Source organism: Neovison vison, chromosome X, assembly GCF_020171115.1.
Source record: "Neovison vison isolate M4711 chromosome X, ASM_NN_V1, whole genome shotgun sequence".
Lineage (NCBI taxonomy): Eukaryota > Metazoa > Chordata > Mammalia > Carnivora > Mustelidae > Neogale > Neogale vison.
In genome coordinates this window covers 82,630,711-82,638,648 of record NC_058105.1, presented here as the reverse complement: position 1 = coordinate 82,638,648, position 7,938 = coordinate 82,630,711, and positions in this window count along the sequence as shown.

Below are 7,938 nucleotides of genomic sequence, written 5' to 3'. Positions count from 1 at the left end.
TTCTTTAATTTCCTGTTTGATTCATTCATCCTTTAGTAAGATGTTCTTTAACCTCAAAGTATTGATGATCTTTTTATAGTATTTCTTGTGGTTTACTTCAACTTTTATAAAATTGTCAACTGAAAATAAGTATATGATATTAATCTATTTGTACTTGTTGAGGCCTGATTTGTGACCCAGTATGTGATCTATTCTGGAGAATGTTCCATGGGCACTCGAAATGAATTTGTATTCTGCTGATTGAGGTTGAAAGGGTTTGAATATATATGTTAAGTGCATCCACTCCAGTGTGTCATTTGAAACCATTCTTTCCTTGTTGATTATTTGCTTACATGATCTGTATGCTTTTGTTATTGTGGTGTTAAAACCCCTTATTGCCCTTGCATTTTTTTTTGCCATTGCATTGAGTTTCTTTTTGTTGATTATTAGTTGATATATATATTTGGATGTTCCCAAGTTGTGGGCATAAATATTTAAAATCGTTAGATCTTCTTGTTCAGTAGACCCCTTAATTTTTAGATGGTGTCCTTCATCTCTTATTAAAGTCTTTGGTTTAAAATTTAGTGTGTCTGATATAAGTATGGTTACTCCAGCTTTGTTTTGATGTCCATTAGCATGATAGAATGTTCTCCATCTTCTAAAATTCAGTCTGCAAGTGTCATTAAGTTTAAAATGAGTCTCTTAAAAGTAGCATATAGATGGGTCTTTTTTTTTTAATCCATTCTGTTACCCTGTATCTTTTGATTGGAGCATTCAGTCCATTTACATTTAGAGTGATTATTGAAAGATACGAATTTAGTGCTATTGTGTTATCTGTACTGTTCATATTTCTGCTGATGTTCTCTGGTCCTTTCTAGTCTTTGTTGCTTTTGTTGTTTTTTCCTTCACTCAAACAGTCCCCCTTAAAATTTCTCACACTGCTGGCTTAGTGGCCATGAACTCCTCTAGTTTTTGTGTTGGAGGCTGTCTCTCCTTCTATTCTCAGTGATAGCCTTGCTGGGTAGAGAATTCTTGGCTGCATATTTTTCCCATTTAGCATGTTGAATGTTTCCTGCCACTATCTTCTGGCCTTCCAGGTTTCTCTGGCAGATCTGTTGTGAACTTGAGCTGTCTTTCCTTGTAGGTTAAGGGCTTTTTCTTTCCCTTGTTTTCAGGGTTCTTTCCTTACCTGTGTATTTTATGAATGTATTATATGCCTGGGTGATGTTGAGTATTTTAATTTAATGGGAGTTCTCTGTCCTTTTTGGATTTTGAGGTCTGCGTCCTTCCCCAGATGAGGGAGGTTTTTCAGCTACAATTTGAACAATCCTTCTCCCTATTTTTCTCTTTCTTCATCATCTGGGTCTCCTATGATAAAAATGTTACCAGCTTTTAATAAGTCACCGAGTTCCCTAAGTCTACCTTCGTTGGCCTACCTTCATGGTCCATTACTTTCTTTCCCTCTTCTTGTCAGTGTCATTATTTTCCATAATTTTATTTTCTGTATCACTGACTCCTTCCTCTGCTTCATCCTTCCTCACTTTCTTGGCATCCATTCTGGTTTGAACCTTAGTTATAACATTTTAATTTGGGGGAGTGACTAGATTTTAATTCTTTTATCTCTGCTGTAAAATAGTCTTTATTGTCTTCTATGCTTTTTTCAAGCCCAGTTGCTATCCTTATAATTGATGTTTTAAATTCTAGTTCAGACATCTTCCTTATGTCTCTTGATTAAATCCCTGGACATGAGTTATACTTCCTGCTTTTCTTTGGTGAATTTCTCCATCTCCTCATTTTGTTCTGAAAAGAAAAGAAAGAAAACCAAAGCAAAAACCAAAAAACATAAAAACTAGATCCTGGATGTGTTGGTCTCATTGTTAAAAGATCCCCCCCCCCGAAATTAATAAGATAAAATGAAAGTAAACAAAAAATTAAGGAAACATTTATATAATATATATAAATAAAATTTAAAAATAATAAAAAGAGAAGATATTGAAAAAATAAGAAAATAAATGAAGAATTAATACAGAATAAAAGTAAAAAGGAAGCAAGATCTTATTTCCCTTAGAGCTAAACCTTTGCAGTACTCAGTGATCAGTAGATTTGGTGAGAAGAAGGTGTTTGTGTTTGTCCTTTGGGGAAGGTGCCTATTGTGCTGATCTTCAGGTGGACTTGACCTAGCAGAAATTTGCCTCCGGCGTAGCTGGGGGTTGGGGCTTTGTGCAGGTGATTCTGGCCTCCACTATGTGGTGTTGCTTTTCTTCATGAAGGCTTACAGTGCTGATGGGCAAGATGAAAATGGTGGTGTCCTGATATCTAGCCTTGGAGCTGAATGTTCAAGCCTCCCACTCTTCAGTGAGCCTTCAAGGAAGAGCAGTCAGTCACCCCTCTGGTGTCTTCAGTTTTCGTCAGAACCCTGTGTTCACCCCATCTGTGTCCAAGTTTTTTTTTAATCTCAGGTGCACGACTCAGTTTCAGAATTCCAAATTTTAGGGACATCTGTGTTGTGCACCTATCCTGTTCCTCCAGGGGAGGGTCTTGCTGCACTTTTGTTGTTTGCCAGTCAATCCAAGTATGTAGTCACACAACCACTCTGTGGTTTGTAGCTTATAGCAAAATAGCAGAAAGCCAGTACAAAGACTGCCTAAGCAAGATTCACCTGTCCTATTTCTGGGAACAGTGCAGTATGTTGGTATCACCTGTTCTTCTTGTGACCCAGGGGATCCTCAGACCACATTGTCACTGCTGGGATTCTGGCCTACTTCCCCACCTTAGCACCTTTAAGTGGACTTCTAAAGGTTCAGATTTTGCACTCTGTTGATTGTAATACTTTGCAGTTGCCCCTGTAAACAGGGCTCCCTCCCTGCCACTGTATCCACAGCTATATCTCCCCCAGGTCAACCAAAAGGTGGTCACTTTTCTACTTGAAGATTTGCAGTTTTTGTTCTCTCGGACCTCTGAGTGACATTGTGGGTGTTCGTAATGATTTGATAAGTATCTAGCTATATTTTGAGGGAGGACACAAGCTTAGAGTCCCCCTACTCTTCCATCATCTTAACTCTTCCCTCTGAAATCCCCTGGTTTTATTATCCATTGGTAAATCTGGACTGAAACACTTATTAGTATGATGGCTGCAGTATGATAATTTTGAAGCTCCATCATTTTTGCTACAGGTATAAATTTGAATTCTGCTTTAAGGAAGAGCTTTATTCTCTATTTGTTTACTTATTTACGTTAGTTTGGACACATTCATTTTGATTCTTTCATGAATATCTTACAGCTATCGTTATTTATTTTAATGTTCAGATTATCTCAGATTTAACCAGTGGCAACCAATTCAAGCTGGCTTCTCTGTCCATTCAATCTACTCCCATCATTCTGATACATATTTTGACATCAACATTTCCTTCACTTCCTTACTTTCAGGCTTGTTTTTTATTCCCGCCTTATGGACCATTTCTGTGTGGAGCTGCAATTACTTTTAGTGGGAGGTGATATTTAGAAACCAAGGCATGGGTACATGGATATATTTTAGTTTCACATTTTGTTATTCTCATTTAATTATACTTAGTACAGACACTATGATACTATTTATTTAGTACTGAGATTTTATTTATATTCTAGAGAACATGATCAATTTTTACGTATTTCATATGTGCCTGAAAAGATTTTGTATATTCTACCTCTTGAATGTGGTGTTCTGTAAGTGCCCATTGAATTCATTGTATCATTTATCTGTCTTCTATATCTCTATTAATTTTGTTTGTTTGTTAGATCTGTCAGTTCCTGAAAGAGGTAAATTTAAAATACCCCACTATAATGGTGGATTTGTCAAATTATTGTAGTTCTCTAAATTTTTGCTTTTTATACATGGCACTTTGTTATGTCCATACAAGTCTAAAATACATGCATCTTTTATCATTCCAATGACCCATTTTACCTCTTTTTGCACTTAAAGTCTATTTTGGTTGTTATACTTTTCTATGGATGGTATTTCTTTCTCAGTTCTTTTGATTACTCACTTTCTTTTTTTTCTTTATTTTTCAGAATATATTCTATAAAAATAAAACTGGATGCATTGATTTATTTGTGAATTTATCAACAGATTTTATAATGAGCAATAAGGATAAGCTTTATATATGAAAACATTTTTCTTCAGTTTTTTTTTATAAAATTTCAACTCTTCAGAAAAGTCAAAAGACATCCTTCATGTAGATTCATCCATTGTTTATTTTGTTACATATAATTTCTTTGTTTATAAATGTATACATGTTTTTATGTTATATATTAATATTATATGTTATATATAATTATAAGTGTTGCTGAACCATTTGGAAGTAACGTGCAGATACTATGACACTTCAGCCTCGAACACTTCACTCCGTTACTTCTCAAGAACAAGGGCATTACTTTCATCACATTTAGAGAAATTTAACACTGATACAATTCTGTTATCTAACATAACTATCCCGATCAAAATTTTAAAATTGTCCTAAGAGTGTCCTTCAAAGCTTTTTGTTTGTTTTGGTACAGGATCCAGTCAAGGATCATGTACTGTATTTTGTTGCCGTTGTGCCTTTAATGTAAATCTAGAAAAGAACTAACTCATCTTTTATTAAAAATTTTTCAAAATATTGGCAGCTCTGATGGGTCCAGGCAGTTATCCTACAAGTGTGTCACAATTTGAGCTTGTCTGTTTCCCCATGATTAATTTAAGCATTTTTAGCAAAGGACTACATAGGTGATGCTGTGTCCTTGCATCACATCAGAAAGCACAAAAGCCTGTTTTATCCAACTCATTATTGATGGTGCTAAGTTTGATCTTTTTAAAAGATTTTTTAAAGAGCTGTTTACATTCACAGCAAATTTGAGAACATATAGAGATTTCTCATATATCCCCACCCCTACACATGCATAGCCTTTCCTGTTAACATTCCCTATCAGAGTGGTACATTTTTCACAATTAATGAAACTATACTGACATACAATAATCACACACAGTCCATAGTTACGTTATTTCAGTCTTACTGTTAAACATTTTGTGAGCTTAGAAAAATGAATAATGACATTTAATCTCATTATGATATCATATAGAGTATTTCCACTGCTTCAAAAGACCTCTGTGTTCTGCCTATTTGCCCCTTCCTCCAAGCCTCTGGCAACCACTGGTCTTTTTACTGTGTCCATAGTTTTACCTTTTCCAGAAAGTTAATAATTGAAATCATACAGTATATGGCCTTTCAAATTTACTTATATCCATTAGTAATATGCATTTAGGGTTTCTCCACGTCTTTTAATGATTTGATAGCACATTTCATTTCAGAGTAACATTCCATTGTTTGTACCAGTTTATTTATCCATTCACCTACTGAAGGACACTGGTTGCATCTAAGATTTGGCAGTTATGAATAAAGTGCTATAAATACCTACATGTAGACATGTTTTCAACTCCTTTGGGTAAATATCAGGAAATATAATTGTTTATATTTGGTTTTTCATATTTATACTTATATATTTTTATGTACATATTGTATATGTATATACATGTACATATATTTTTCTAAACAATTTGACAATAAGTTGCCTCATGAATCCTGTGTAATTCAGTATGTATTTCCTAAAACTGTATTCATTTTTCACCCATTATACCATTAAATGTCATTTATTTAAAAAAAAAAAAAGAAAATAATCTGGTCCAGGGTCCAATCTATAATCATGTCGCATTGAACTATCATGTTTGCTTAGTTTTCTTCAATCTGCAGTAGTTTCTTAGATTTTCTTTATGTAGAAATATAGTTTTGAAGAAACAATCATTTTTTAGAATGTCCTTGAATTTCAGTTTGATGGTTTTTCATGATTACATTCAATTTATACACTTTTGTCAAGGATATGACTGAATTGATGTCTGTTTCTCAGTATATTGTGTAAAGAGGCACATGGTATCATTCTGTTCTATAACTTTAAATTTCTTGTTACAGAATTTTGTTTAGGAGATTGAAGAATGTAAGGCTGTGTCCATTGGTGATGTCATGGATAGCTAGGCAGGTACTCTTCTCTTTTCCCATGGGAAACAATAGCTTTTTTTTTTTAAGAAGGTTTTTTTTTAAGACTTTATGTATTTGTTTATTTATTTATTTACATCATGTGAGTGGGAGTGGGACGAGGGGCAGGGAGAAAGGGAGAGAATCTCAAGAAGACTTTGTGTTCAGCACGAGCCTAACATGTGGCTTGATCTCATGACCCTGAGATTGTGACCTGAGCTGAAATCAAGAGGTGGATGCTGGGGCACCTGTGTAGCCCAGTCGTTAAGCGTCTGCCTTTGGCTTGGGTAATAATTCCAGCGTCTTGGGATTGAGCCCTGCATCATGCTCCCTGCACAGTGAGGAGTCTGTTTCTCCTTCTCCCACTCCCCCTGCTTGTATTCCCTCTCTTGCTCTGTTTTAAATAAGTAAAATCTTTAAAAAAAAAAAAAAAAAAAAAAAAACAACCAAAAAAGAGTTAGATGCTAAACCACCTAAACCACCAAGGGGCCCAAAACAGTCATGTTTTTATGGACATGTTATTATGATGGATTTAGGTTTTCCTAATAGGCAGCCTGTTTTTTTGTCTACTTTACCTGTTTATAGAAGTGCTTATCATTAAATAGAGTTGCCATGTCTATTCTACAATCATATTTTCTTGCCTTAGAGTATTTATTACTGTGCCTATTGGTCTTTTTCTCTCTCTTAGAAGAGTTTTTTCAGCAGCCTCACATACACATTGTCCTTAGGCACATTTTTCTGTAAGGTTAGCCAGTTTTTTCCCCTTACCATTACCTTCCTGTACTACTTTCTTATTTTATAATTATTTCAAAGACTTTATTCTGTGAAACCAATTCATCATATTCCTTATTTTATTATTATTTTTTAAATTCCAGTATAATTAACATACAGTTTTATAGTTCTAGGTGTACAATATAATGATTGAACGATTCCATACATTATTCAGTGATCATCAGGATGAGTGTGCTTTTAATCACCCTCACCTGTTTGACCCATTCCCCATCCACCTACCATCTGTCAACGTGTTTGTTTCTATATAGTTACTCTAGATTTTGGTCTCTTTTTTCCTAGTTTATTTTGTTTCTTAAATTGCACATATGATTGAAATCATATGGTACTTATCTTTCACTGACTTTTTTTAACTTAGCATTATACTCTCTAGCTCCATCTGTGTTATTGCAAATGACAAGAGTTCATTCACTTTTATGGCTGAGTAATACAATGTGTATATAAACCACATCTTCTTAAATCAGAGAGAGAGACAAACCATGAGAGACTCTTGACTCTGGGAAACAAACTGAGGGTTGTGGAAGGGGAGGTGGGGGCAGAATGCCCCTTGTCCCACTCATATGATATAAATAAATAAATGCAGAAATAGATAAAATCTTAAAAACAACAACAACAACAACCCAGAGGAGGCAAGATGGCAGAGAAAAGTAGGAGGCGCTGTTTCAACCTGTCCCCTAAAGTGAGCTGATTATCTACCAAAGAACTCTGATTACCCATGAAATCAGCCTGAAATTAGAATTATACACTTCTGGATCTCTACGGGGGCAGATGACACCAGTGCCCAGGTAAAGCGGAGTGGGAACATCGGACTGATACCAGAAGATCAACAAAAGGGGGAGGGAGTCACCAGAAGACCCATTGGAAAATAATACCCCAATACGAGAGTTTCCTGTGATTGGGGACCAGCATTAACTTGGAGTCTGGTTGAAAGCACTCAAAAAGAACAGAAGATCTTAAGGGGAAATTGGTGGAATCAGGTGGTTAGGGAGAGGGTCTTAAGCCCACGGACCCAGGACTACCACCGCTGGTGCTGAGCCAGAGACAGTGTGGCAAATAAGTCAGGTGTTGGTGCCTGAGCCGCTGGCACTTGTGAAAGGGTCTGGGTGGCGGCATGCATGAGAGTCTAGTG